This window comes from Alosa pseudoharengus, unplaced genomic scaffold (assembly GCF_046254945.1).
Source record: "Alosa pseudoharengus isolate Yale_2024_CS ecotype anadromous, Long Island Sound unplaced genomic scaffold, YU_APseudo_1.1 YU_APseudo_1.1_scf_20, whole genome shotgun sequence".
Taxonomy (NCBI): Eukaryota; Metazoa; Chordata; class Actinopteri; order Clupeiformes; family Clupeidae; genus Alosa; species Alosa pseudoharengus.
The window spans coordinates 36,781,395-36,806,739 of NW_027468664.1; the positions used below are offsets into that span (position 1 = coordinate 36,781,395).

Below are 25,345 nucleotides of genomic sequence, written 5' to 3' on the forward strand. Positions count from 1 at the left end.
CTGGCAGAACACTCATGGTTCTCTTCATATCGTATAAATCTTTCGCCTTTTACTAAAGATTTCCGTGGAAAGGACCACTATGAGTTGATATGAATTTTTTGATGCCCCACCTTACGGTGAGGTCCCTCGATCTGTGAAAAAGAAGCGCCCTCCCTTTGCTTGTGCGCCGACGTGTACTGCTGATAGCGACGAACGATAGGGAGGAGCTTACACCTCGGCCGCACGGCCTGTTGTTCACGTGTGGTCGAACGTTCTTTGGACAGGTAGATTTCTGAAACTCTGATCAGTTTGCTCCTCGTTCTCTTTTGGAGCTCTCTCTTCAAGTAGCCTATGCCCGTCTGAAATATAGCAACCTCCTCATGTGTGTCTTTATTCCGCGATACAGCTTTTTTTCTGAATGAGTAAGTGACTCAAGCCTGAAATCATACCGGGAGCTCTTATGCCCGGCTGCTGGAGGTTTATCAGGTCAACTTTGTCGGTGTGCACTTGCTTACGGCCATACCACGCTGAGCACGCCCGATCTCGTCCGATCTCGGAAGCTAAGCAGCGTCGGGCCTGGTTAGTACTTGGATGGGAGACCGCCTGGGAATACCAGGTGCTGTAAGCTTTTCTCTCTCTGCCTGTTAGAGCGCCCCTGCTGGCCGCAGCAGTCAACAGGCACCTTTCGCAAACTCTGATCCATTTTCTCTTCAACATTTTCTTTTCAGCTCTCACTTCATAATAAGTCACACATTTAATCTGTCAAATATATTGCGTTTGACCAAATTGTTGTGATTTCATATGAACACCAGGCTATAGTGAGGATCTACTCTATCCATAGGAACTTTTAAAGCCTTCTACTGAAACATCATTGTCTGACTCTGAACCGCATTAAACCCAGCATAATAATGAACGAAACCCCCAAGAGGTTCTCGTCTAGTAGCCAATGTACGGCAGCTTCCCAGTATGCTTTGTGGGTTTTCTGGCCTTTGAAAAGAAAAAATAAAGGGGGAAAAAATACTTTTCATGGGCCACTTCTGAAAATGAGTAGGCCGTATGCTGATAACTTCAACATTTGCATGAAGGTAAAGCAGTACTTTGAAGGTCTGTGCGTGGTGTTTAGGCTACCTGTAACTCTGATAGTGACCTGTGTCGCTGGCGGTGGCTAGCTGAAGTCATGGTCCAGACTGGCAGAACACTCATGGTTCTCTTCATATCGTATAAATCTTTCGCCTTTTACTAAAGATTTCCGTGGAAAGGACCACTATGAGTTGATATGAATTTTTTGATGCCCCACCTTACGGTGGGGTCCCTCGATCTGTGAAAAAGAAGCGCCCTCCCTTTGCTTGTGCGCCGACGTGTACTGCTGATAGCGACGAACGATAGGGAGGAGCTTACACCTCGGCCGCACGGCCTGTTGTTCACGTGTGGTCGAACGTTCTTTGGACAGGTAGATTTCTGAAACTCTGATCAGTTTGGTCCTCGTTCTCTTTTGGAGCTCTCTCTTCAAGTAGCCTATGCCCGTCTGAAATATAGCAACCTCCTCATGTGTGTCTTTATTCCGCGATACAGCTTTTTTTCTGAATGAGTAAGTGGCTCAAGCCTGAAATCATACCGGGAGCTCTTATGCCCGGCTGCTGGAGGTTTATCAGGTCAACTTTGTCGGTGTGCACTTGCTTACGGCCATACCACGCTGAGCACGCCCGATCTCGTCCGATCTCGGAAGCTAAGCAGCGTCGGGCCTGGTTAGTACTTGGATGGGAGACCGCCTGGGAATACCAGGTGCTGTAAGCTTTTCTCTCTCTGCCTGTTAGAGCGCCCCTGCTGGCCGCAGAGGTCAACAGGCACCTTTCGCAAACTCTGATCCATTTTCTCTTCAACATTTTCTTTTCAGCTCTCACTTCATAATAAGTCACACATTTAATCTGTCAAATATATTGCGTTTGACCAAATTGTTGTGATTTCATATGAACACCAGGCTATAGTGAGGATCTACTCTATCCATAGGAACTTTTAAAGCCTTCTACTGAAACATCATTGTCTGACTCTGAACCGCATTAAACCCAGCATAATAATGAACGAAACCCCCAAGAGGTTCTCGTCTAGTAGCCAATGTACGGCAGCTTCCCAGCATGCTTTGTGGTTTTTCTGGCCTTTGAAAAGAAAAAATAAAGGGGGAAAAAATACTTTTCATGGGCCACTTCTGAAAATGAGTAGGCCGTATGCTGATAACTTCAACATTGGCATGAAGGTAAAGCAGTACTTTGAAGGTCTGTGCGTGGTGTTTAGGCTACCTGTAACTCTGATAGTGACCTGTGTCGCTGGCGGTGGCTAGCTGAAGTCATGGTCCAGACTGGCAGAACACTCATGGTTCTCTTCATATCGTATAAATCTTTCGCCTTTTACTAAAGATTTCCGTGGAAAGGACCACTATGAGTTGATATGAATTTTTTGATGCCCCACCTTACGGTGGGGTCCCTCGATCTGTGAAAAAGAAGCGCCCTCCCTTTGCTTGTGCGCCGACGTGTACTGCTGATAGCGACGAACGATAGGGAGGAGCTTACACCTCGGCCGCACGGCCTGTTGTTCACGTGTGGTCGAACGTTCTTTGGACAGGTAGATTTCTGAAACTCTGATCAGTTTGGTCCTCGTTCTCTTTTGGAGCTCTCTCTTCAAGTAGCCTATGCCCGTCTGAAATATAGCAACCTCCTCATGTGTGTCTTTATTCCGCGATACAGCTTTTTTTCTGAATGAGTAAGTGGCTCAAGCCTGAAATCATACCGGGAGCTCTTATGCCCGGCTGCTGGAGGTTTATCAGGTCAACTTTGTCGGTGTGCACTTGCTTACGGCCATACCACGCTGAGCACGCCCGATCTCGTCCGATCTCGGAAGCTAAGCAGCGTCGGGCCTGGTTAGTACTTGGATGGGAGACCGCCTGGGAATACCAGGTGCTGTAAGCTTTTCTCTCTCTGCCTGTTAGAGCGCCCCTGCTGGCCGCAGAGGTCAACAGGCACCTTTCGCAAACTCTGATCCATTTTCTCTTCAACATTTTCTTTTCAGCTCTCACTTCATAATAAGTCACACATTTAATCTGTCAAATATATTGCGTTTGACCAAATTGTTGTGATTTCATATGAACACCAGGCTATAGTGAGGATCTACTCTATCCATAGGAACTTTTAAAGCCTTCTACTGAAACATCATTGTCTGACTCTGAACCGCATTAAACCCAGCATAATAATGAACGAAACCCCCAAGAGGTTCTCGTCTAGTAGCCAATGTACGGCAGCTTCCCAGCATGCTTTGTGGTTTTTCTGGCCTTTGAAAAGAAAAAATAAAGGGGGAAAAAATACTTTTCATGGGCCACTTCTGAAAATGAGTAGGCCGTATGCTGATAACTTCAACATTGGCATGAAGGTAAAGCAGTACTTTGAAGGTCTGTGCGTGGTGTTTAGGCTACCTGTAACTCTGATAGTGACCTGTGTCGCTGGCGGTGGCTAGCTGAAGTCATGGTCCAGACTGGCAGAACACTCATGGTTCTCTTCATATCGTATAAATCTTTCGCCTTTTACTAAAGATTTCCGTGGAAAGGACCACTATGAGTTGATATGAATTTTTTGATGCCCCACCTTACGGTGGGGTCCCTCGATCTGTGAAAAAGAAGCGCCCTCCCTTTGCTTGTGCGCCGACGTGTACTGCTGATAGCGACGAACGATAGGGAGGAGCTTACACCTCGGCCGCACGGCCTGTTGTTCACGTGTGGTCGAACGTTCTTTGGACAGGTAGATTTCTGAAACTCTGATCAGTTTGGTCCTCGTTCTCTTTTGGAGCTCTCTCTTCAAGTAGCCTATGCCCGTCTGAAATATAGCAACCTCCTCATGTGTGTCTTTATTCCGCGATACAGCTTTTTTTCTGAATGAGTAAGTGGCTCAAGCCTGAAATCATACCGGGAGCTCTTATGCCCGGCTGCTGGAGGTTTATCAGGTCAACTTTGTCGGTGTGCACTTGCTTACGGCCATACCACGCTGAGCACGCCCGATCTCGTCCGATCTCGGAAGCTAAGCAGCGTCGGGCCTGGTTAGTACTTGGATGGGAGACCGCCTGGGAATACCAGGTGCTGTAAGCTTTTCTCTCTCTGCCTGTTAGAGCGCCCCTGCTGGCCGCAGCAGTCAACAGGCACCTTTCGCAAACTCTGATCCATTTTCTCTTCAACATTTTCTTTTCAGCTCTCACTTCATAATAAGTCACACATTTAATCTGTCAAATATATTGCGTTTGACCAAATTGTTGTGATTTCATATGAACACCAGGCTATAGTGAGGATCTACTCTATCCATAGGAACTTTTAAAGCCTTCTACTGAAACATCATTGTCTGACTCTGAACCGCATTAAACCCAGCATAATAATGAACGAAACCCCCAAGAGGTTCTCGTCTAGTAGCCAATGTACGGCAGCTTCCCAGCATGCTTTGTGGGTTTTCTGGCCTTTGAAAAGAAAAAATAAAGGGGGAAAAAATACTTTTCATGGGCCACTTCTGAAAATGAGTAGGCCGTATGCTGATAACTTCAACATTGGCATGAAGGTAAAGCAGTACTTTGAAGGTCTGTGCGTGGTGTTTAGGCTACCTGTAACTCTGATTGTGACCTGTGTCGCTGGCGGTGGCTAGCTGAAGTCATGGTCCAGACTGGCAGAACACTCATGGTTCTCTTCATATCGTATAAATCTTTCGCCTTTTACTAAAGATTTCCGTGGAAAGGACCACTATGAGTTGATATGAATTTTTTGATGCCCCACCTTACGGTGGGGTCCCTCGATCTGTGAAAAAGAAGCGCCCTCCCTTTGCTTGTGCGCCGACGTGTACTGCTGATAGCGACGAACGATAGGGAGGAGCTTACACCTCGGCCGCACGGCCTGTTGTTCACGTGTGGTCGAACGTTCTTTGGACAGGTAGATTTCTGAAACTCTGATCAGTTTGGTCCTCGTTCTCTTTTGGAGCTCTCTCTTCAAGTAGCCTATGCCCGTCTGAAATATAGCAACCTCCTCATGTGTGTCTTTATTCCGCGATACAGCTTTTTTTCTGAATGAGTAAGTGGCTCAAGCCTGAAATCATACCGGGAGCTCTTATGCCCGGCTGCTGGAGGTTTATCAGGTCAACTTTGTCGGTGTGCACTTGCTTACGGCCATACCACGCTGAGCACGCCCGATCTCGTCCGATCTCGGAAGCTAAGCAGCGTCGGGCCTGGTTAGTACTTGGATGGGAGACCGCCTGGGAATACCAGGTGCTGTAAGCTTTTCTCTCTCTGCCTGTTAGAGCGCCCCTGCTGGCCGCAGCAGTCAACAGGCACCTTTCGCAAACTCTGATCCATTTTCTCTTCAACATTTTCTTTTCAGCTCTCACTTCATAATAAGTCACACATTTAATCTGTCAAATATATTGCGTTTGACCAAATTGTTGTGATTTCATATGAACACCAGGCTATAGTGAGGATCTACTCTATCCATAGGAACTTTTAAAGCCTTTTACTGAAACATCATTGTCTGACTCTGAACCGCATTAAACCCAGCATAATAATGAACGAAACCCCCAAGAGGTTCTCGTCTAGTAGCCAATGTACGGCAGCTTCCCAGCATGCTTTGTGGGTTTTCTGGCCTTTGAAAAGAAAAAATAAAGGGGGAAAAAATACTTTTCATGGGCCACTTCTGAAAATGAGTAGGCCGTATGCTGATAACTTCAACATTTGCATGAAGGTAAAGCAGTACTTTGAAGGTCTGTGCGTGGTGTTTAGGCTACCTGTAACTCTGATAGTGACCTGTGTCGCTGGCGGTGGCTAGCTGAAGTCATGGTCCAGACTGGCAGAACACTCATGGTTCTCTTCATATCGTATAAATCTTTCGCCTTTTACTAAAGATTTCTGTGGAAAGGACCACTATGAGTTGATATTAATTTTTTGATGCCCCACCTTACGGTGAGGTCCCTCGATCTGTGAAAAAGAAGCGCCCTCCCTTTGCTTGTGCGCCGACATGTACTGCTGATAGCGACGAACGATAGGGAGGAGCTTACACCTCGGCCGCACGGCCTGTTGTTCACGTGTGGTCGAACGTTCTTTGGACAGGTAGATTTCTGAAACTCTGATCAGTTTGGTCCTCGTTCTCTTTTGGAGCTCTCTCTTCAAGTAGCCTATGCCCGTCTGAAATATAGCAACCTCCTCATGTGTGTCTTTATTCCGCGATACAGCTTTTTTTCTGAATGAGTAAGTGGCTCAAGCCTGAAATCATACCGGGAGCTCTTATGCCCGGCTGCTGGAGGTTTATCAGGTCAACTTTGTCGGTGTGCACTTGCTTACGGCCATACCACGCTGAGCACGCCCGATCTCGTCCGATCTCGGAAGCTAAGCAGCGTCGGGCCTGGTTAGTACTTGGATGGGAGACCGCCTGGGAATACCAGGTGCTGTAAGCTTTTCTCTCTCTGCCTGTTAGAGCGCCCCTGCTGGCCGCAGCAGTCAACAGGCACCTTTCGCAAACTCTGATCCATTTTCTCTTCAACATTTTCTTTTCAGCTCTCACTTCATAATAAGTCACACATTTAATCTGCCAAATATATTGCGTTTGACCAAATTGTTGTGATTTCATATGAACACCAGGCTATAGTGAGGATCTACTCTATCCATAGGAACTTTTAAAGCCTTCTACTGAAACATCATTGTCTGCCTCTGAACCGCATTAAACCCAGCATAATAATGAACGAAACCCCCAAGAGGTTCTCGTCTAGTAGCCAATGTACGGCAGCTTCCCAGCATGCTTTGTGGGTTTTCTGGCCTTTGAAAAGAAAAAATAAAGGGGGAAAAAATACTTTTCATGGGCCACTTCTGAAAATGAGTAGGCCGTATGCTGATAACTTCAAAATTTGCATGAAGGTAAAGCAGTACTTTGAAGGTCTGTGCGTGGTGTTTAGGCTACCTGTAACTCTGATAGTGACCTGTGTCGCTGGCGGTGGCTAGCTGAAGTCATGGTCCAGACTGGCAGAACACTCATGGTTCTCTTCATATCGTATAAATCTTTCGCCTTTTACTAAAGATTTCCGTGGAAAGGACCACTATGAGTTGATATGAATTTTTTGATGCCCCACCTTACGGTGAGGTCCCTCGATCTGTGAAAAAGAAGCGCCCTCCCTTTGCTTGTGCGCCGACGTGTACTGCTGATAGCGACGAACGATAGGGAGGAGCTTACACCTCGGCCGCACGGCCTGTTGTTCACGTGTGGTCGAACGTTCTTTGGACAGGTAGATTTCTGAAACTCTGATCAGTTTGGTCCTCGTTCTCTTTTGGAGCTCTCTCTTCAAGTAGCCTATGCCCGTCTGAAATATAGCAACCTCCTCATGTGTGTCTTTATTCCGCGATACAGCTTTTTTTCTGAATGAGTAAGTGGCTCAAGCCTGAAATCATACCGGGAGCTCTTATGCCCGGCTGCTGGAGGTTTATCAGGTCAACTTTGTCGGTGTGCACTTGCTTACGGCCATACCACGCTGAGCACGCCCGATCTCGTCCGATCTCGGAAGCTAAGCAGCGTCGGGCCTGGTTAGTACTTGGATGGGAGACCGCCTGGGAATACCAGGTGCTGTAAGCTTTTCTCTCTCTGCCTGTTAGAGCGCCCCTGCTGGCCACAGCAGTCAACAGGCACCTTTCGCAAACTCTGATCCATTTTCTCTTCAACATTTTCTTTTCAGCTCTCACTTCATAATAAGTCACACATTTAATCTGCCAAATATATTGCGTTTGACCAAATTGTTGTGATTTCATATGAACACCAGGCTATAGTGAGGATCTACTCTATCCATAGGAACTTTTAAAGCCTTCTACTGAAACATCATTGTCTGCCTCTGAACCGCATTAAACCCAGCATAATAATGAACGAAACCCCCAAGAGGTTCTCGTCTAGTAGCCAATGTACGGCAGCTTCCCAGCATGCTTTGTGGGTTTTCTGGCCTTTGAAAAGAAAAAATAAAGGGGGAAAAAATACTTTTCATGGGCCACTTCTGAAAATGAGTAGGCCGTATGCTGATAACTTCAAAATTTGCATGAAGGTAAAGCAGTACTTTGAAGGTCTGTGCGTGGTGTTTAGGCTACCTGTAACTCTGATAGTGACCTGTGTCGCTGGCGGTGGCTAGCTGAAGTCATGGTCCAGACTGGCAGAACACTCATGGTTCTCTTCATATCGTATAAATCTTTCGCCTTTTACTAAAGATTTCCGTGGAAAGGACCACTATGAGTTGATATGAATTTTTTGATGCCCCACCTTACGGTGAGGTCCCTCGATCTGTGAAAAAGAAGCGCCCTCCCTTTGCTTGTGCGCCGACGTGTACTGCTGATAGCGACGAACGATAGGGAGGAGCTTACACCTCGGCCGCACGGCCTGTTGTTCACGTGTGGTCGAACGTTCTTTGGACAGGTAGATTTCTGAAACTCTGATCAGTTTGGTCCTCGTTCTCTTTTGGAGCTCTCTCTTCAAGTAGCCTATGCCCGTCTGAAATATAGCAACCTCCTCATGTGTGTCTTTATTCCGCGATACAGCTTTTTTTCTGAATGAGTAAGTGGCTCAAGCCTGAAATCATACCGGGAGCTCTTATGCCCGGCTGCTGGAGGTTTATCAGGTCAACTTTGTCGGTGTGCACTTGCTTACGGCCATACCACGCTGAGCACGCCCGATCTCGTCCGATCTCGGAAGCTAAGCAGCGTCGGGCCTGGTTAGTACTTGGATGGGAGACCGCCTGGGAATACCAGGTGCTGTAAGCTTTTCTCTCTCTGCCTGTTAGAGCGCCCCTGCTGGCCGCAGCAGTCAACAGGCACCTTTCGCAAACTCTGATCCATTTTCTCTTCAACATTTTCTTTTCAGCTCTCACTTCATAATAAGTCACACATTTAATCTGCCAAATATATTGCGTTTGACCAAATTGTTGTGATTTCATATGAACACCAGGCTATAGTGAGGATCTACTCTATCCATAGGAACTTTTAAAGCCTTCTACTGAAACATCATTGTCTGCCTCTGAACCGCATTAAACCCAGCATAATAATGAACGAAACCCCCAAGAGGTTCTCGTCTAGTAGCCAATGTACGGCAGCTTCCCAGCATGCTTTGTGGGTTTTCTGGCCTTTGAAAAGAAAAAATAAAGGGGGAAAAAATACTTTTCATGGGCCACTTCTGAAAATGAGTAGGCCGTATGCTGATAACTTCAAAATTTGCATGAAGGTAAAGCAGTACTTTGAAGGTCTGTGCGTGGTGTTTAGGCTACCTGTAACTCTGATAGTGACCTGTGTCGCTGGCGGTGGCTAGCTGAAGTCATGGTCCAGACTGGCAGAACACTCATGGTTCTCTTCATATCGTATAAATCTTTCGCCTTTTACTAAAGATTTCCGTGGAAAGGACCACTATGAGTTGATATGAATTTTTTGATGCCCCACCTTACGGTGGGGTTCAAAGATCTGTGAAAAAGAAGCGCCCTCCCTTTGCTTGTGCGCCGACGTGTACTGCTGATAGCGACGAACGATAGGGAGGAGCTTACACCTCGGCCGCACGGCCTGTTGTTCACGTGTGGTCGAACGTTCTTTGGACGGGTAGATTTCTGAAACTCTGATCAGTTTGGTCCTCGTTCTCTTTTGGAGCTCTCTCTTCAAGTAGCCTATGCCCGTCTGAAATATAGCAACCTCCTCATGTGTGTCTTTATTCCGCGATACAGCTTTTTTTCTGAATGAGTAAGTGGCTCAAGCCTGAAATCATACCGGGAGCTCTTATGCCCGGCTGCTGGAGGTTTATCAGGTCAACTTTGTCGGTGTGCACTTGCTTACGGCCATACCACGCTGAGCACGCCCGATCTCGTCCGATCTCGGAAGCTAAGCAGCGTCGGGCCTGGTTAGTACTTGGATGGGAGACCGCCTGGGAATACCAGGTGCTGTAAGCTTTTCTCTCTCTGCCTGTTAGAGCGCCCCTGCTGGCCGCAGCAGTCAACAGGCACCTTTCGCAAACTCTGATCCATTTTCTCTTCAACATTTTCTTTTCAGCTCTCACTTCATAATAAGTCACACATTTAATCTGTCAAATATATTGCGTTTGACCAAATTGTTGTGATTTCATATGAACACCAGGCTATAGTGAGGATCTACTCTATCCATAGGAACTTTTAAAGCCTTCCACTGAAACATCATTGTCTGACTCTGAACCGCATTAAACCCAGCATAATAATGAACGAAACCCCCAAGAGGTTCTCGTCTAGTAGCCAATGTACGGCAGCTTCCCAGCATGCTTTGTGGGTTTTCTGGCCTTTGAAAAGAAAAAATAAAGGGGGAAAAAATAATTTTCATGGGCCACTTCTGAAAATGAGTAGGCCTTATGCTGATAACTTCAACATTTGCATGAAGGTAAAGCAGTACTTTGAAGGTCTGTGCGTGGTGTTTAGGCTACCTGTAACTCTGATAGTGAACTGTGGCGCTGGCGGTGGCTAGCTGAAGTCATGGTCCACACTGGCAGAACACTCATGGTTCTCTTCATATCGTATAAATCTTTCGCCTTTTACTAAAGATTTCCGTGGAAAGGACCACTATGAGTTGATATGAATTTTTTGATGCCCCACCTTACGGTGGGGTCCCTCGATCTGTGAAAAAGAAGTGCCCTCCCTTTGCTTGTGCGCCGACGTGTACTGCTGATAGCGACGAACGATAGGGAGGAGCTTACACCTCGGCCGCACGGCCTGTTGTTCACGTGTGGTCGAACGTTCTTTGGACAGGTAGATTTCTGAAACTCTGATCAGTTTGGTCCTCGTTCTCTTTTGGAGCTCTCTCTTCAAGTAGCCTATGCCCGTCTGAAATATAGCAACCTCCTCATGTGTGTCTTTATTCCGCGATACAGCTTTTTTTCTGAATGAGTAAGTGGCTCAAGCCTGAAATCATACCGGGAGCTCTTATGCCCGGCTGCTGGAGGTTTATCAGGTCAACTTTGTCGGTGTGCACTTGCTTACGGCCATACCACGCTGAGCACGCCCGATCTCGTCCGATCTCGGAAGCTAAGCAGCGTCGGGCCTGGTTAGTACTTGGATGGGAGACCGCCTGGGAATACCAGGTGCTGTAAGCTTTTCTCTCTCTGCCTGTTAGAGCGCCCCTGCTGGCCACAGCAGTCAACAGGCACCTTTCGCAAACTCTGATCCATTTTCTCTTCAACATTTTCTTTTCAGCTCTCACTTCATAATAAGTCACACATTTAATCTGTCAAATATATTGCGTTTGACCAAATTGTTGTGATTTCATATGAACACCAGGCTATAGTGAGGATCTACTCTATCCATAGGAACTTTTAAAGCCTTCCACTGAAACATCATTGTCTGACTCTGAACCGCATTAAACCCAGCATAATAATGAACGAAACCCCCAAGAGGTTCTCGTCTAGTAGCCAATGTACGGCAGCTTCCCAGCATGCTTTGTGGGTTTTCTGGCCTTTGAAAAGAAAAAATAAAGGGGGAAAAAATACTTTTCATGGGCCACTTCTGAAAATGAGTAGGCCGTATGCTGATAACTTCAAAATTTGCATGAAGGTAAAGCAGTACTTTGAAGGTCTGTGCGTGGTGTTTAGGCTACCTGTAACTCTGATAGTGACCTGTGTCGCTGGCGGTGGCTAGCTGAAGTCATGGTCCAGACTGGCAGAACACTCATGGTTCTCTTCATATCGTATAAATCTTTCGCCTTTTACTAAAGATTTCCGTGGAAAGGACCACTATGAGTTGATATGAATTTTTTGATGCCCCACCTTACGGTGAGGTCCCTCGATCTGTGAAAAAGAAGCGCCCTCCCTTTGCTTGTGCGCCGACGTGTACTGCTGATAGCGACGAACGATAGGGAGGAGCTTACACCTCGGCCGCACGGCCTGTTGTTCACGTGTGGTCGAACGTTCTTTGGACAGGTAGATTTCTGAAACTCTGATCAGTTTGCTCCTCGTTCTCTTTTGGAGCTCTCTCTTCAAGTAGCCTATGCCCGTCTGAAATATAGCAACCTCCTCATGTGTGTCTTTATTCCGCGATACAGCTTTTTTTCTGAATGAGTAAGTGGCTCAAGCCTGAAATCATACCGGGAGCTCTTATGCCCGGCTGCTGGAGGTTTATCAGGTCAACTTTGTCGGTGTGCACTTGCTTACGGCCATACCACGCTGAGCACGCCTGATCTCGTCCGATCTCGGAAGCTAAGCAGCGTCGGGCCTGGTTAGTACTTGGATGGGAGACCGCCTGGGAATACCAGGTGCTGTAAGCTTTTCTCTCTCTGCCTGTTAGAGCGCCCCTGCTGGCCGCAGCAGTCAACAGGCACCTTTCGCAAACTCTGATCCATTTTCTCTTCAACATTTTCTTTTCAGCTCTCACTTCATAATAAGTCACACATTTAATCTGTCAAATATATTGCGTTTGACCAAATTGTTGTGATTTCATATGAACACCAGGCTATAGTGAGGATCTACTCTATCCATAGGAACTTTTAAAGCCTTCCACTGAAACATCATTGTCTGACTCTGAACCGCATTAAACCCAGCATAATAATGAACGAAACCCCCAAGAGGTTCTCGTCTAGTAGCCAATGTACGGCAGCTTCCCAGCATGCTTTGTGGGTTTTCTGGCCTTTGAAAAGAAAAAATAAAGGGGGAAAAAATACTTTTCATGGGCCACTTCTGAAAATGAGTAGGCCGTATGCTGATAACTTCAAAATTTGCATGAAGGTAAAGCAGTACTTTGAAGGTCTGTGCGTGGTGTTTAGGCTACCTGTAACTCTGATAGTGACCTGTGTCGCTGGCGGTGGCTAGCTGAAGTCATGGTCCAGACTGGCAGAACACTCATGGTTCTCTTCATATCGTATAAATCTTTCGCCTTTTACTAAAGATTTCCGTGGAAAGGACCACTATGAGTTGATATGAATTTTTTGATGCCCCACCTTACGGTGAGGTCCCTCGATCTGTGAAAAAGAAGCGCCCTCCCTTTGCTTGTGCGCCGACGTGTACTGCTGATAGCGACGAACGATAGGGAGGAGCTTACACCTCGGCCGCACGGCCTGTTGTTCACGTGTGGTCGAACGTTCTTTGGACAGGTAGATTTCTGAAACTCTGATCAGTTTGGTCCTCGTTCTCTTTTGGAGCTCTCTCTTCAAGTAGCCTATGCCCGTCTGAAATATAGCAACCTCCTCATGTGTGTCTTTATTCCGCGATACAGCTTTTTTTCTGAATGAGTAAGTGGCTCAAGCCTGAAATCATACCGGGAGCTCTTATGCCCGGCTGCTGGAGGTTTATCAGGTCAACTTTGTCGGTGTGCACTTGCTTACGGCCATACCACGCTGAGCACGCCCGATCTCGTCCGATCTCGGAAGCTAAGCAGCGTCGGGCCTGGTTAGTACTTGGATGGGAGACCGCCTGGGAATACCAGGTGCTGTAAGCTTTTCTCTCTCTGCCTGTTAGAGCGCCCCTGCTGGCCACAGCAGTCAACAGGCACCTTTCGCAAACTCTGATCCATTTTCTCTTCAACATTTTCTTTTCAGCTCTCACTTCATAATAAGTCACACATTTAATCTGTCAAATATATTGCGTTTGACCAAATTGTTGTGATTTCATATGAACACCAGGCTATAGTGAGGATCTACTCTATCCATAGGAACTTTTAAAGCCTTCCACTGAAACATCATTGTCTGACTCTGAACCGCATTAAACCCAGCATAATAATGAACGAAACCCCCAAGAGGTTCTCGTCTAGTAGCCAATGTACGGCAGCTTCCCAGCATGCTTTGTGGGTTTTCTGGCCTTTGAAAAGAAAAAATAAAGGGGGAAAAAATACTTTTCATGGGCCACTTCTGAAAATGAGTAGGCCGTATGCTGATAACTTCAAAATTTGCATGAAGGTAAAGCAGTACTTTGAAGGTCTGTGCGTGGTGTTTAGGCTACCTGTAACTCTGATAGTGACCTGTGTCGCTGGCGGTGGCTAGCTGAAGTCATGGTCCAGACTGGCAGAACACTCATGGTTCTCTTCATATCGTATAAATCTTTCGCCTTTTACTAAAGATTTCCGTGGAAAGGACCACTATGAGTTGATATGAATTTTTTGATGCCCCACCTTACGGTGAGGTCCCTCGATCTGTGAAAAAGAAGCGCCCTCCCTTTGCTTGTGCGCCGACGTGTACTGCTGATAGCGACGAACGATAGGGAGGAGCTTACACCTCGGCCGCACGGCCTGTTGTTCACGTGTGGTCGAACGTTCTTTGGACAGGTAGATTTCTGAAACTCTGATCAGTTTGCTCCTCGTTCTCTTTTGGAGCTCTCTCTTCAAGTAGCCTATGCCCGTCTGAAATATAGCAACCTCCTCATGTGTGTCTTTATTCCGCGATACAGCTTTTTTTCTGAATGAGTAAGTGGCTCAAGCCTGAAATCATACCGGGAGCTCTTATGCCCGGCTGCTGGAGGTTTATCAGGTCAACTTTGTCGGTGTGCACTTGCTTACGGCCATACCACGCTGAGCACGCCCGATCTCGTCCGATCTCGGAAGCTAAGCAGCGTCGGGCCTGGTTAGTACTTGGATGGGAGACCGCCTGGGAATACCAGGTGCTGTAAGCTTTTCTCTCTCTGCCTGTTAGAGCGCCCCTGCTGGCCGCAGCAGTCAACAGGCACCTTTCGCAAACTCTGATCCATTTTCTCTTCAACATTTTCTTTTCAGCTCTCACTTCATAATAAGTCACACATTTAATCTGTCAAATATATTGCGTTTGACCAAATTGTTGTGATTTCATATGAACACCAGGCTATAGTGAGGATCTACTCTATCCATAGGAACTTTTAAAGCCTTCCACTGAAACATCATTGTCTGACTCTGAACCGCATTAAACCCAGCATAATAATGAACGAAACCCCCAAGAGGTTCTCGTCTAGTAGCCAATGTACGGCAGCTTCCCAGCATGCTTTGTGGGTTTTCTGGCCTTTGAAAAGAAAAAATAAAGGGGGAAAAAATACTTTTCATGGGCCACTTCTGAAAATGAGTAGGCCGTATGCTGATAACTTCAAAATTTGCATGAAGGTAAAGCAGTACTTTGAAGGTCTGTGCGTGGTGTTTAGGCTACCTGTAACTCTGATAGTGACCTGTGTCGCTGGCGGTGGCTAGCTGAAGTCATGGTCCAGACTGGCAGAACACTCATGGTTCTCTTCATATCGTATAAATCTTTCGCCTTTTACTAAAGATTTCCGTGGAAAGGACCACTATGAGTTGATATGAATTTTTTGATGCCCCACCTTACGGTGAGGTCCCTCGATCTGTGAAAAAGAAGCGCCCTCCCTTTGCTTGTGCGCCGACGTGTACTGCTGATAGCGACGAACGATAGGGAGGAGCTTACACCTCGGCCGCACGGCCTGTTGTTCACGTGTGGTCGAACGTTCTTTGGACAGGTAGATTTCTGAAACTCTGATCAGTTTGGTCCTCGTTCTCTTTTGGAGCTCTCTCTTCAAGTAGCCTATGCCCGTCTGAAATATAGCAACCTCCTCATGTGTGTCTTTATTCCGCGATACAGCTTTTTTTCTGAATGAGTAAGTGGCTCAAGCCTGAAATCATACCGGGAGCTCTTATGCCCGGCTGCTGGAGGTTTATCAGGTCAACTTTGTCGGTGTGCACTTGCTTACGGCCATACCACGCTGAGCACGCCCGATCTCGTCCGATCTCGGAAGCTAAGCAGCGTCGGGCCTGGTTAGTACTTGGATGGGAGACCGCCTGGGAATACCAGGTGCTGTAAGCTTTTCTCTCTCTGCCTGTTAGAGCGCCCCTGCTGGCCGCAGCAGTCAACAGGCACCTTTCGCAAACTCTGATCCATTTTCTCTTCAACATTTTCTTTTCAGCTCTCACTTCATAATAAGTCACACATTTAATCTGCCAAATATATTGCGTTTGACCAAATTGTTGTGATTTCATATGAACACCAGGCTATAGTGAGGATCTACTCTATCCATAGGAACTTTTAAAGCCTTCTACTGAAACATCATTGTCTGCCTCTGAACCGCATTAAACCCAGCATAATAATGAACGAAACCCCCAAGAGGTTCTCGTCTAGTAGCCAATGTACGGCAGCTTCCCAGCATGCTTTGTGGGTTTTCTGGCCTTTGAAAAGAAAAAATAAAGGGGGAAAAAATACTTTTCATGGGCCACTTCTGAAAATGAGTAGGCCGTATGCTGATAACTTCAAAATTTGCATGAAGGTAAAGCAGTACTTTGAAGGTCTGTGCGTGGTGTTTAGGCTACCTGTAACTCTGATAGTGACCTGTGTCGCTGGCGGTGGCTAGCTGAAGTCATGGTCCAGACTGGCAGAACACTCATGGTTCTCTTCATATCGTATAAATCTTTCGCCTTTTACTAAAGATTTCCGTGGAAAGGACCACTATGAGTTGATATGAATTTTTTGATGCCCCACCTTACGGTGGGGTTCAAAGATCTGTGAAAAAGAAGCGCCCTCCCTTTGCTTGTGCGCCGACGTGTACTGCTGATAGCGACGAACGATAGGGAGGAGCTTACACCTCGGCCGCACGGCCTGTTGTTCACGTGTGGTCGAACGTTCTTTGGACGGGTAGATTTCTGAAACTCTGATCAGTTTGGTCCTCGTTCTCTTTTGGAGCTCTCTCTTCAAGTAGCCTATGCCCGTCTGAAATATAGCAACCTCCTCATGTGTGTCTTTATTCCGCGATACAGCTTTTTTTCTGAATGAGTAAGTGGCTCAAGCCTGAAATCATACCGGGAGCTCTTATGCCCGGCTGCTGGAGGTTTATCAGGTCAACTTTGTCGGTGTGCACTTGCTTACGGCCATACCACGCTGAGCACGCCCGATCTCGTCCGATCTCGGAAGCTAAGCAGCGTCGGGCCTGGTTAGTACTTGGATGGGAGACCGCCTGGGAATACCAGGTGCTGTAAGCTTTTCTCTCTCTGCCTGTTAGAGCGCCCCTGCTGGCCGCAGCAGTCAACAGGCACCTTTCGCAAACTCTGATCCATTTTCTCTTCAACATTTTCTTTTCAGCTCTCACTTCATAATAAGTCACACATTTAATCTGTCAAATATATTGCGTTTGACCAAATTGTTGTGATTTCATATGAACACCAGGCTATAGTGAGGATCTACTCTATCCATAGGAACTTTTAAAGCCTTCCACTGAAACATCATTGTCTGACTCTGAACCGCATTAAACCCAGCATAATAATGAACGAAACCCCCAAGAGGTTCTCGTCTAGTAGCCAATGTACGGCAGCTTCCCAGCATGCTTTGTGGGTTTTCTGGCCTTTGAAAAGAAAAAATAAAGGGGGAAAAAATAATTTTCATGGGCCACTTCTGAAAATGAGTAGGCCTTATGCTGATAACTTCAACATTTGCATGAAGGTAAAGCAGTACTTTGAAGGTCTGTGCGTGGTGTTTAGGCTACCTGTAACTCTGATAGTGAACTGTGGCGCTGGCGGTGGCTAGCTGAAGTCATGGTCCACACTGGCAGAACACTCATGGTTCTCTTCATATCGTATAAATCTTTCGCCTTTTACTAAAGATTTCCGTGGAAAGGACCACTATGAGTTGATATGAATTTTTTGATGCCCCACCTTACGGTGGGGTCCCTCGATCTGTGAAAAAGAAGTGCCCTCCCTTTGCTTGTGCGCCGACGTGTACTGCTGATAGCGACGAACGATAGGGAGGAGCTTACACCTCGGCCGCACGGCCTGTTGTTCACGTGTGGTCGAACGTTCTTTGGACAGGTAGATTTCTGAAACTCTGATCAGTTTGGTCCTCGTTCTCTTTTGGAGCTCTCTCTTCAAGTAGCCTATGCCCGTCTGAAATATAGCAACCTCCTCATGTGTGTCTTTATTCCGCGATACAGCTTTTTTTCTGAATGAGTAAGTGGCTCAAGCCTGAAATCATACCGGGAGCTCTTATGCCCGGCTGCTGGAGGTTTATCAGGTCAACTTTGTCGGTGTGCACTTGCTTACGGCCATACCACGCTGAGCACGCCCGATCTCGTCCGATCTCGGAAGCTAAGCAGCGTCGGGCCTGGTTAGTACTTGGATGGGAGACCGCCTGGGAATACCAGGTGCTGTAAGCTTTTCTCTCTCTGCCTGTTAGAGCGCCCCTGCTGGCCACAGCAGTCAACAGGCACCTTTCGCAAACTCTGATCCATTTTCTCTTCAACATTTTCTTTTCAGCTCTCACTTCATAATAAGTCACACATTTAATCTGTCAAATATATTGCGTTTGACCAAATTGTTGTGATTTCATATGAACACCAGGCTATAGTGAGGATCTACTCTATCCATAGGAACTTTTAAAGCCTTCCACTGAAACATCATTGTCTGACTCTGAACCGCATTAAACCCAGCATAATAATGAACGAAACCCCCAAGAGGTTCTCGTCTAGTAGCCAATGTACGGCAGCTTCCCAGCATGCTTTGTGGGTTTTCTGGCCTTTGAAAAGAAAAAATAAAGGGGGAAAAAATACTTTTCATGGGCCACTTCTGAAAATGAGTAGGCCGTATGCTGATAACTTCAAAATTTGCATGAAGGTAAAGCAGTACTTTGAAGGTCTGTGCGTGGTGTTTAGGCTACCTGTAACTCTGATAGTGACCTGTGTCGCTGGCGGTGGCTAGCTGAAGTCATGGTCCAGACTGGCAGAACACTCATGGTTCTCTTCATATCGTATAAATCTTTCGCCTTTTACTAAAGATTTCCGTGGAAAGGACCACTATGAGTTGATATGAATTTTTTGATGCCCCACCTTACGGTGAGGTCCCTCGATCTGTGAAAAAGAAGCGCCCTCCCTTTGCTTGTGCGCCGACGTGTACTGCTGATAGCGACGAACGATAGGGAGGAGCTTACACCTCGGCCGCACGGCCTGTTGTTCACGTGTGGTCGAACGTTCTTTGGACAGGTAGATTTCTGAAACTCTGATCAGTTTGCTCCTCGTTCTCTTTTGGAGCTCTCTCTTCAAGTAGCCTATGCCCGTCTGAAATATAGCAACCTCCTCATGTGTGTCTTTATTCCGCGATACAGCTTTTTTTCTGAATGAGTAAGTGGCTCAAGCCTGAAATCATACCGGGAGCTCTTATGCCCGGCTGCTGGAGGTTTATCAGGTCAACTTTGTCGGTGTGCACTTGCTTACGGCCATACCACGCTGAGCACGCCTGATCTCGTCCGATCTCGGAAGCTAAGCAGCGTCGGGCCTGGTTAGTACTTGGATGGGAGACCGCCTGGGAATACCAGGTGCTGTAAGCTTTTCTCTCTCTGCCTGTTAGAGCGCCCCTGCTGGCCGCAGCAGTCAACAGGCACCTTTCGCAAACTCTGATCCATTTTCTCTTCAACATTTTCTTTTCAGCTCTCACTTCATAATAAGTCACACATTTAATCTGTCAAATATATTGCGTTTGACCAAATTGTTGTGATTTCATATGAACACCAGGCTATAGTGAGGATCTACTCTATCCATAGGAACTTTTAAAGCCTTCCACTGAAACATCATTGTCTGACTCTGAACCGCATTAAACCCAGCATAATAATGAACGAAACCCCCAAGAGGTTCTCGTCTAGTAGCCAATGTACGGCAGCTTCCCAGCATGCTTTGTGGGTTTTCTGGCCTTTGAAAAGAAAAAATAAAGGGGGAAAAAATACTTTTCATGGGCCACTTCTGAAAATGAGTAGGCCGTATGCTGATAACTTCAAAATTTGCATGAAGGTAAAGCAGTACTTTGAAGGTCTGTGCGTGGTGTTTAGGCTACCTGTAACTCTGATAGTGACCTGTGTCGCTGGCGGTGGCTAGCTGAAGTCATGGTCCAGACTGGCAGAACACTCATGGTTCTCTTCATATCGTATAAATCTTTCGCCTTTTACTAAAGATTTCCGTGGAAAGGACCACTATGAGTTGATATGAATTTTTTGATGCCCCACCTTACGGTGAGGTCCCTCGATCTGTGAAAAAGAAGCGCCCTCCCTTTGCTTGTGCGCCGACGTGTACTGCTGATAGCGACGAACGATAGGGAGGAGCTTACACCTCGGCCGCACGGCCTGTTGTTCACGTGTGGTCGAACGTTCTTTGGACAGGTAGATTTCTGAAACTCTGATCAGTTTGGTCCTCGTTCTCTTTTGGAGCTCTCTCTTCAAGTAGCCTATGCCCGTCTGAAATATAGCAACCTCCTCATGTGTGTCTTTATTCCGCGATACAGCTTTTTTTCTGAATGAGTAAGTGGCTCAAGCCTGAAATCATACCGGGAGCTCTTATGCCCGGCTGCTGGAGGTTTATCAGGTCAACTTTGTCGGTGTGCACTTGCTTACGGCCATACCACGCTGAGCACGCCCGATCTCGTCCGATCTCGGAAGCTAAGCAGCGTCGGGCCTGGTTAGTACTTGGATGGGAGACCGCCTGGGAATACCAGGTGCTGTAAGCTTTTCTCTCTCTGCCTGTTAGAGCACCCCTGCTGGCCGCAGCAGTCAACAGGCACCTTTCGCAAACTCTGATCCATTTTCTCTTCAACATTTTCTTTTCAGCTCTCACTTCATAATAAGTCACACATTTAATCTGCCAAATATATTGCGTTTGACCAAATTGTTGTGATTTCATATGAACACCAGGCTATAGTGAGGATCTACTCTATCCATAGGAACTTTTAAAGCCTTCTACTGAAACATCATTGTCTGCCTCTGAACCGCATTAAACCCAGCATAATAATGAACGAAACCCCCAAGAGGTTCTCGTCTAGTAGCCAATGTACGGCAGCTTCCCAGCATGCTTTGTGGGTTTTCTGGCCTTTGAAAAGAAAAAATAAAGGGGGAAAAAATACTTTTCATGGGCCACTTCTGAAAATGAGTAGGCCGTATGCTGATAACTTCAAAATTTGCATGAAGGTAAAGCAGTACTTTGAAGGTCTGTGCGTGGTGTTTAGGCTACCTGTAACTCTGATAGTGACCTGTGTCGCTGGCGGTGGCTAGCTGAAGTCATGGTCCAGACTGGCAGAACACTCATGGTTCTCTTCATATCGTATAAATCTTTCGCCTTTTACTAAAGATTTCCGTGGAAAGGACCACTATGAGTTGATATGAATTTTTTGATGCCCCACCTTACGGTGAGGTCCCTCGATCTGTGAAAAAGAAGCGCCCTCCCTTTGCTTGTGCGCCGACGTGTACTGCTGATAGCGACGAACGATAGGGAGGAGCTTACACCTCGGCCGCACGGCCTGTTGTTCACGTGTGGTCGAACGTTCTTTGGACAGGTAGATTTCTGAAACTCTGATCAGTTTGCTCCTCGTTCTCTTTTGGAGCTCTCTCTTCAAGTAGCCTATGCCCGTCTGAAATATAGCAACCTCCTCATGTGTGTCTTTATTCCGCGATACAGCTTTTTTTCTGAATGAGTAAGTGGCTCAAGCCTGAAATCATACCGGGAGCTCTTATGCCCGGCTGCTGGAGGTTTATCAGGTCAACTTTGTCGGTGTGCACTTGCTTACGGCCATACCACGCTGAGCACGCCTGATCTCGTCCGATCTCGGAAGCTAAGCAGCGTCGGGCCTGGTTAGTACTTGGATGGGAGACCGCCTGGGAATACCAGGTGCTGTAAGCTTTTCTCTCTCTGCCTGTTAGAGCGCCCCTGCTGGCCGCAGCAGTCAACAGGCACCTTTCGCAAACTCTGATCCATTTTCTCTTCAACATTTTCTTTTCAGCTCTCACTTCATAATAAGTCACACATTTAATCTGTCAAATATATTGCGTTTGACCAAATTGTTGTGATTTCATATGAACACCAGGCTATAGTGAGGATCTACTCTATCCATAGGAACTTTTAAAGCCTTCCACTGAAACATCATTGTCTGACTCTGAACCGCATTAAACCCAGCATAATAATGAACGAAACCCCCAAGAGGTTCTCGTCTAGTAGCCAATGTACGGCAGCTTCCCAGCATGCTTTGTGGGTTTTCTGGCCTTTGAAAAGAAAAAATAAAGGGGGAAAAAATACTTTTCATGGGCCACTTCTGAAAATGAGTAGGCCGTATGCTGATAACTTCAAAATTTGCATGAAGGTAAAGCAGTACTTTGAAGGTCTGTGCGTGGTGTTTAGGCTACCTGTAACTCTGATAGTGACCTGTGTCGCTGGCGGTGGCTAGCTGAAGTCATGGTCCAGACTGGCAGAACACTCATGGTTCTCTTCATATCGTATAAATCTTTCGCCTTTTACTAAAGATTTCCGTGGAAAGGACCACTATGAGTTGATATGAATTTTTTGATGCCCCACCTTACGGTGAGGTCCCTCGATCTGTGAAAAAGAAGCGCCCTCCCTTTGCTTGTGCGCCGACGTGTACTGCTGATAGCGACGAACGATAGGGAGGAGCTTACACCTCGGCCGCACGGCCTGTTGTTCACGTGTGGTCGAACGTTCTTTGGACAGGTAGATTTCTGAAACTCTGATCAGTTTGCTCCTCGTTCTCTTTTGGAGCTCTCTCTTCAAGTAGCCTATGCCCGTCTGAAATATAGCAACCTCCTCATGTGTGTCTTTATTCCGCGATACAGCTTTTTTTCTGAATGAGTAAGTGGCTCAAGCCTGAAATCATACCGGGAGCTCTTATGCCCGGCTGCTGGAGGTTTATCAGGTCAACTTTGTCGGTGTGCACTTGCTTACGGCCATACCACGCTGAGCACGCCTGATCTCGTCCGATCTCGGAAGCTAAGCAGCGTCGGGCCTGGTTAGTACTTGGATGGGAGACCGCCTGGGAATACCAGGTGCTGTAAGCTTTTCTCTCTCTGCCTGTTAGAGCGCCCCTGCTGGCCGCAGCAGTCAACAGGCACCTTTCGCAAACTCTGATCCATTTTCTCTTCAACATTTTCTTTTCAGCTCTCACTTCATAATAAGTCACACATTTAATCTGTCAAATATATTGCGTTTGACCAAATTGTTGTGATTTCATATGAACACCAGGCTATAGTGAGGATCTACTCTATCCATAGGAACTTTTAAAGCCTTCCACTGAAACATCATTGTCTGACTCTGAACCGCATTAAACCCAGCATAATAATGAACGAAACCCCCAAGAGGTTCTCGTCTAGTAGCCAATGTACGGCAGCTTCCCAGCATGCTTTGTGGGTTTTCTGGCCTTTGAAAAGAAAAAATAAAGGGGGAAAAAATACTTTTCATGGGCCACTTCTGAAAATGAGTAGGCCGTATGCTGATAACTTCAAAATTTGCATGAAGGTAAAGCAGTACTTTGAAGGTCTGTGCGTGGTGTTTAGGCTACCTGTAACTCTGATAGTGACCTGTGTCGCTGGCGGTGGCTAGCTGAAGTCATGGTCCAGACTGGCAGAACACTCATGGTTCTCTTCATATCGTATAAATCTTTCGCCTTTTACTAAAGATTTCCGTGGAAAGGACCACTATGAGTTGATATGAATTTTTTGATGCCCCACCTTACGGTGAGGTCCCTCGATCTGTGAAAAAGAAGCGCCCTCCCTTTGCTTGTGCGCCGACGTGTACTGCTGATAGCGACGAACGATAGGGAGGAGCTTACACCTCGGCCGCACGGCCTGTTGTTCACGTGTGGTCGAACGTTCTTTGGACAGGTAGATTTCTGAAACTCTGATCAGTTTGGTCCTCGTTCTCTTTTGGAGCTCTCTCTTCAAGTAGCCTATGCCCGTCTGAAATATAGCAACCTCCTCATGTGTGTCTTTATTCCGCGATACAGCTTTTTTTCTGAATGAGTAAGTGGCTCAAGCCTGAAATCATACCGGGAGCTCTTATGCCCGGCTGCTGGAGGTTTATCAGGTCAACTTTGTCGGTGTGCACTTGCTTACGGCCATACCACGCTGAGCACGCCCGATCTCGTCCGATCTCGGAAGCTAAGCAGCGTCGGGCCTGGTTAGTACTTGGATGGGAGACCGCCTGGGAATACCAGGTGCTGTAAGCTTTTCTCTCTCTGCCTGTTAGAGCGCCCCTGCTGGCCACAGCAGTCAACAGGCACCTTTCGCAAACTCTGATCCATTTTCTCTTCAACATTTTCTTTTCAGCTCTCACTTCATAATAAGTCACACATTTAATCTGTCAAATATATTGCGTTTGACCAAATTGTTGTGATTTCATATGAACACCAGGCTATAGTGAGGATCTACTCTATCCATAGGAACTTTTAAAGCCTTCCACTGAAACATCATTGTCTGACTCTGAACCGCATTAAACCCAGCATAATAATGAACGAAACCCCCAAGAGGTTCTCGTCTAGTAGCCAATGTACGGCAGCTTCCCAGCATGCTTTGTGGGTTTTCTGGCCTTTGAAAAGAAAAAATAAAGGGGGAAAAAATACTTTTCATGGGCCACTTCTGAAAATGAGTAGGCCGTATGCTGATAACTTCAAAATTTGCATGAAGGTAAAGCAGTACTTTGAAGGTCTGTGCGTGGTGTTTAGGCTACCTGTAACTCTGATAGTGACCTGTGTCGCTGGCGGTGGCTAGCTGAAGTCATGGTCCAGACTGGCAGAACACTCATGGTTCTCTTCATATCGTATAAATCTTTCGCCTTTTACTAAAGATTTCCGTGGAAAGGACCACTATGAGTTGATATGAATTTTTTGATGCCCCACCTTACGGTGAGGTCCCTCGATCTGTGAAAAAGAAGCGCCCTCCCTTTGCTTGTGCGCCGACGTGTACTGCTGATAGCGACGAACGATAGGGAGGAGCTTACACCTCGGCCGCACGGCCTGTTGTTCACGTGTGGTCGAACGTTCTTTGGACAGGTAGATTTCTGAAACTCTGATCAGTTTGCTCCTCGTTCTCTTTTGGAGCTCTCTCTTCAAGTAGCCTATGCCCGTCTGAAATATAGCAACCTCCTCATGTGTGTCTTTATTCCGCGATACAGCTTTTTTTCTGAATGAGTAAGTGGCTCAAGCCTGAAATCATACCGGGAGCTCTTATGCCCGGCTGCTGGAGGTTTATCAGGTCAACTTTGTCGGTGTGCACTTGCTTACGGCCATACCACGCTGAGCACGCCCGATCTCGTCCGATCTCGGAAGCTAAGCAGCGTCGGGCCTGGTTAGTACTTGGATGGGAGACCGCCTGGGAATACCAGGTGCTGTAAGCTTTTCTCTCTCTGCCTGTTAGAGCGCCCCTGCTGGCCGCAGCAGTCAACAGGCACCTTTCGCAAACTCTGATCCATTTTCTCTTCAACATTTTCTTTTCAGCTCTCACTTCATAATAAGTCACACATTTAATCTGTCAAATATATTGCGTTTGACCAAATTGTTGTGATTTCATATGAACACCAGGCTATAGTGAGGATCTACTCTATCCATAGGAACTTTTAAAGCCTTCCACTGAAACATCATTGTCTGAC

The 25,345-nt window shown here is 46.7% G+C and overlaps 44 non-coding genes across 44 annotated transcripts; all 44 read left to right on the plus strand.

The window, feature by feature from the left end:
- Window positions 1-8: 8 nt before the first annotated feature.
- On the plus strand, window positions 9-123 carry LOC143137287 (U5 spliceosomal RNA). Its single transcript, XR_012989852.1, has one exon. It is a non-coding gene; the product is annotated as a U5 spliceosomal RNA (small nuclear RNA).
- Window positions 124-488: 365 nt separating this feature from the next.
- Window positions 489-607, plus strand: LOC143137011 (5S ribosomal RNA). The gene has a single exon (XR_012989591.1). It is a non-coding gene; the product is annotated as a 5S ribosomal RNA (ribosomal RNA).
- A 567-nt stretch (window positions 608-1,174) lies between these two features.
- Window positions 1,175-1,289, plus strand: LOC143137204 (U5 spliceosomal RNA). Its single transcript, XR_012989773.1, has one exon. It is a non-coding gene; the product is annotated as a U5 spliceosomal RNA (small nuclear RNA).
- A 365-nt stretch (window positions 1,290-1,654) lies between these two features.
- Window positions 1,655-1,773, plus strand: LOC143137023 (5S ribosomal RNA). Its single transcript, XR_012989602.1, has one exon. It is a non-coding gene; the product is annotated as a 5S ribosomal RNA (ribosomal RNA).
- A 567-nt stretch (window positions 1,774-2,340) lies between these two features.
- Window positions 2,341-2,455, plus strand: LOC143137205 (U5 spliceosomal RNA). Its single transcript, XR_012989774.1, has one exon. It is a non-coding gene; the product is annotated as a U5 spliceosomal RNA (small nuclear RNA).
- Window positions 2,456-2,820: 365 nt separating this feature from the next.
- Window positions 2,821-2,939, plus strand: LOC143137035 (5S ribosomal RNA). The gene has a single exon (XR_012989613.1). It is a non-coding gene; the product is annotated as a 5S ribosomal RNA (ribosomal RNA).
- Window positions 2,940-3,506: 567 nt separating this feature from the next.
- On the plus strand, window positions 3,507-3,621 carry LOC143137206 (U5 spliceosomal RNA). Its single transcript, XR_012989775.1, has one exon. It is a non-coding gene; the product is annotated as a U5 spliceosomal RNA (small nuclear RNA).
- Window positions 3,622-3,986: 365 nt separating this feature from the next.
- LOC143137046 (5S ribosomal RNA) lies at window positions 3,987-4,105 on the plus strand. The gene has a single exon (XR_012989624.1). It is a non-coding gene; the product is annotated as a 5S ribosomal RNA (ribosomal RNA).
- A 567-nt stretch (window positions 4,106-4,672) lies between these two features.
- LOC143137207 (U5 spliceosomal RNA) lies at window positions 4,673-4,787 on the plus strand. Its single transcript, XR_012989776.1, has one exon. It is a non-coding gene; the product is annotated as a U5 spliceosomal RNA (small nuclear RNA).
- A 365-nt stretch (window positions 4,788-5,152) lies between these two features.
- On the plus strand, window positions 5,153-5,271 carry LOC143137058 (5S ribosomal RNA). Its single transcript, XR_012989635.1, has one exon. It is a non-coding gene; the product is annotated as a 5S ribosomal RNA (ribosomal RNA).
- A 567-nt stretch (window positions 5,272-5,838) lies between these two features.
- On the plus strand, window positions 5,839-5,953 carry LOC143137369 (U5 spliceosomal RNA). Its single transcript, XR_012989931.1, has one exon. It is a non-coding gene; the product is annotated as a U5 spliceosomal RNA (small nuclear RNA).
- Window positions 5,954-6,318: 365 nt separating this feature from the next.
- On the plus strand, window positions 6,319-6,437 carry LOC143137069 (5S ribosomal RNA). The gene has a single exon (XR_012989646.1). It is a non-coding gene; the product is annotated as a 5S ribosomal RNA (ribosomal RNA).
- A 567-nt stretch (window positions 6,438-7,004) lies between these two features.
- Window positions 7,005-7,119, plus strand: LOC143137288 (U5 spliceosomal RNA). The gene has a single exon (XR_012989853.1). It is a non-coding gene; the product is annotated as a U5 spliceosomal RNA (small nuclear RNA).
- Window positions 7,120-7,484: 365 nt separating this feature from the next.
- LOC143137080 (5S ribosomal RNA) lies at window positions 7,485-7,603 on the plus strand. The gene has a single exon (XR_012989657.1). It is a non-coding gene; the product is annotated as a 5S ribosomal RNA (ribosomal RNA).
- Window positions 7,604-8,170: 567 nt separating this feature from the next.
- LOC143137289 (U5 spliceosomal RNA) lies at window positions 8,171-8,285 on the plus strand. The gene has a single exon (XR_012989854.1). It is a non-coding gene; the product is annotated as a U5 spliceosomal RNA (small nuclear RNA).
- Window positions 8,286-8,650: 365 nt separating this feature from the next.
- LOC143137092 (5S ribosomal RNA) lies at window positions 8,651-8,769 on the plus strand. The gene has a single exon (XR_012989668.1). It is a non-coding gene; the product is annotated as a 5S ribosomal RNA (ribosomal RNA).
- Window positions 8,770-9,336: 567 nt separating this feature from the next.
- On the plus strand, window positions 9,337-9,451 carry LOC143137209 (U5 spliceosomal RNA). Its single transcript, XR_012989778.1, has one exon. It is a non-coding gene; the product is annotated as a U5 spliceosomal RNA (small nuclear RNA).
- Window positions 9,452-9,816: 365 nt separating this feature from the next.
- Window positions 9,817-9,935, plus strand: LOC143137105 (5S ribosomal RNA). The gene has a single exon (XR_012989680.1). It is a non-coding gene; the product is annotated as a 5S ribosomal RNA (ribosomal RNA).
- A 567-nt stretch (window positions 9,936-10,502) lies between these two features.
- On the plus strand, window positions 10,503-10,617 carry LOC143137210 (U5 spliceosomal RNA). The gene has a single exon (XR_012989779.1). It is a non-coding gene; the product is annotated as a U5 spliceosomal RNA (small nuclear RNA).
- Window positions 10,618-10,982: 365 nt separating this feature from the next.
- LOC143137117 (5S ribosomal RNA) lies at window positions 10,983-11,101 on the plus strand. Its single transcript, XR_012989691.1, has one exon. It is a non-coding gene; the product is annotated as a 5S ribosomal RNA (ribosomal RNA).
- Window positions 11,102-11,668: 567 nt separating this feature from the next.
- Window positions 11,669-11,783, plus strand: LOC143137290 (U5 spliceosomal RNA). Its single transcript, XR_012989855.1, has one exon. It is a non-coding gene; the product is annotated as a U5 spliceosomal RNA (small nuclear RNA).
- Window positions 11,784-12,148: 365 nt separating this feature from the next.
- Window positions 12,149-12,267, plus strand: LOC143136962 (5S ribosomal RNA). Its single transcript, XR_012989555.1, has one exon. It is a non-coding gene; the product is annotated as a 5S ribosomal RNA (ribosomal RNA).
- A 567-nt stretch (window positions 12,268-12,834) lies between these two features.
- On the plus strand, window positions 12,835-12,949 carry LOC143137292 (U5 spliceosomal RNA). Its single transcript, XR_012989857.1, has one exon. It is a non-coding gene; the product is annotated as a U5 spliceosomal RNA (small nuclear RNA).
- A 365-nt stretch (window positions 12,950-13,314) lies between these two features.
- LOC143137128 (5S ribosomal RNA) lies at window positions 13,315-13,433 on the plus strand. The gene has a single exon (XR_012989702.1). It is a non-coding gene; the product is annotated as a 5S ribosomal RNA (ribosomal RNA).
- A 567-nt stretch (window positions 13,434-14,000) lies between these two features.
- LOC143137293 (U5 spliceosomal RNA) lies at window positions 14,001-14,115 on the plus strand. Its single transcript, XR_012989858.1, has one exon. It is a non-coding gene; the product is annotated as a U5 spliceosomal RNA (small nuclear RNA).
- A 365-nt stretch (window positions 14,116-14,480) lies between these two features.
- On the plus strand, window positions 14,481-14,599 carry LOC143137140 (5S ribosomal RNA). Its single transcript, XR_012989713.1, has one exon. It is a non-coding gene; the product is annotated as a 5S ribosomal RNA (ribosomal RNA).
- Window positions 14,600-15,166: 567 nt separating this feature from the next.
- LOC143137294 (U5 spliceosomal RNA) lies at window positions 15,167-15,281 on the plus strand. The gene has a single exon (XR_012989859.1). It is a non-coding gene; the product is annotated as a U5 spliceosomal RNA (small nuclear RNA).
- Window positions 15,282-15,646: 365 nt separating this feature from the next.
- On the plus strand, window positions 15,647-15,765 carry LOC143137151 (5S ribosomal RNA). The gene has a single exon (XR_012989724.1). It is a non-coding gene; the product is annotated as a 5S ribosomal RNA (ribosomal RNA).
- A 567-nt stretch (window positions 15,766-16,332) lies between these two features.
- On the plus strand, window positions 16,333-16,447 carry LOC143137211 (U5 spliceosomal RNA). The gene has a single exon (XR_012989780.1). It is a non-coding gene; the product is annotated as a U5 spliceosomal RNA (small nuclear RNA).
- A 365-nt stretch (window positions 16,448-16,812) lies between these two features.
- Window positions 16,813-16,931, plus strand: LOC143137162 (5S ribosomal RNA). Its single transcript, XR_012989733.1, has one exon. It is a non-coding gene; the product is annotated as a 5S ribosomal RNA (ribosomal RNA).
- A 567-nt stretch (window positions 16,932-17,498) lies between these two features.
- On the plus strand, window positions 17,499-17,613 carry LOC143137212 (U5 spliceosomal RNA). The gene has a single exon (XR_012989781.1). It is a non-coding gene; the product is annotated as a U5 spliceosomal RNA (small nuclear RNA).
- Window positions 17,614-17,978: 365 nt separating this feature from the next.
- LOC143137175 (5S ribosomal RNA) lies at window positions 17,979-18,097 on the plus strand. The gene has a single exon (XR_012989744.1). It is a non-coding gene; the product is annotated as a 5S ribosomal RNA (ribosomal RNA).
- A 567-nt stretch (window positions 18,098-18,664) lies between these two features.
- LOC143137295 (U5 spliceosomal RNA) lies at window positions 18,665-18,779 on the plus strand. The gene has a single exon (XR_012989860.1). It is a non-coding gene; the product is annotated as a U5 spliceosomal RNA (small nuclear RNA).
- Window positions 18,780-19,144: 365 nt separating this feature from the next.
- Window positions 19,145-19,263, plus strand: LOC143136963 (5S ribosomal RNA). The gene has a single exon (XR_012989556.1). It is a non-coding gene; the product is annotated as a 5S ribosomal RNA (ribosomal RNA).
- A 567-nt stretch (window positions 19,264-19,830) lies between these two features.
- Window positions 19,831-19,945, plus strand: LOC143137296 (U5 spliceosomal RNA). The gene has a single exon (XR_012989861.1). It is a non-coding gene; the product is annotated as a U5 spliceosomal RNA (small nuclear RNA).
- Window positions 19,946-20,310: 365 nt separating this feature from the next.
- On the plus strand, window positions 20,311-20,429 carry LOC143137186 (5S ribosomal RNA). The gene has a single exon (XR_012989755.1). It is a non-coding gene; the product is annotated as a 5S ribosomal RNA (ribosomal RNA).
- Window positions 20,430-20,996: 567 nt separating this feature from the next.
- On the plus strand, window positions 20,997-21,111 carry LOC143137297 (U5 spliceosomal RNA). Its single transcript, XR_012989862.1, has one exon. It is a non-coding gene; the product is annotated as a U5 spliceosomal RNA (small nuclear RNA).
- Window positions 21,112-21,476: 365 nt separating this feature from the next.
- Window positions 21,477-21,595, plus strand: LOC143136964 (5S ribosomal RNA). Its single transcript, XR_012989557.1, has one exon. It is a non-coding gene; the product is annotated as a 5S ribosomal RNA (ribosomal RNA).
- Window positions 21,596-22,162: 567 nt separating this feature from the next.
- LOC143137298 (U5 spliceosomal RNA) lies at window positions 22,163-22,277 on the plus strand. Its single transcript, XR_012989863.1, has one exon. It is a non-coding gene; the product is annotated as a U5 spliceosomal RNA (small nuclear RNA).
- A 365-nt stretch (window positions 22,278-22,642) lies between these two features.
- On the plus strand, window positions 22,643-22,761 carry LOC143136965 (5S ribosomal RNA). The gene has a single exon (XR_012989558.1). It is a non-coding gene; the product is annotated as a 5S ribosomal RNA (ribosomal RNA).
- A 567-nt stretch (window positions 22,762-23,328) lies between these two features.
- LOC143137299 (U5 spliceosomal RNA) lies at window positions 23,329-23,443 on the plus strand. Its single transcript, XR_012989864.1, has one exon. It is a non-coding gene; the product is annotated as a U5 spliceosomal RNA (small nuclear RNA).
- A 365-nt stretch (window positions 23,444-23,808) lies between these two features.
- LOC143137197 (5S ribosomal RNA) lies at window positions 23,809-23,927 on the plus strand. The gene has a single exon (XR_012989766.1). It is a non-coding gene; the product is annotated as a 5S ribosomal RNA (ribosomal RNA).
- A 567-nt stretch (window positions 23,928-24,494) lies between these two features.
- LOC143137300 (U5 spliceosomal RNA) lies at window positions 24,495-24,609 on the plus strand. Its single transcript, XR_012989865.1, has one exon. It is a non-coding gene; the product is annotated as a U5 spliceosomal RNA (small nuclear RNA).
- Window positions 24,610-24,974: 365 nt separating this feature from the next.
- LOC143137208 (5S ribosomal RNA) lies at window positions 24,975-25,093 on the plus strand. The gene has a single exon (XR_012989777.1). It is a non-coding gene; the product is annotated as a 5S ribosomal RNA (ribosomal RNA).
- Window positions 25,094-25,345: the final 252 nt, after the last annotated feature.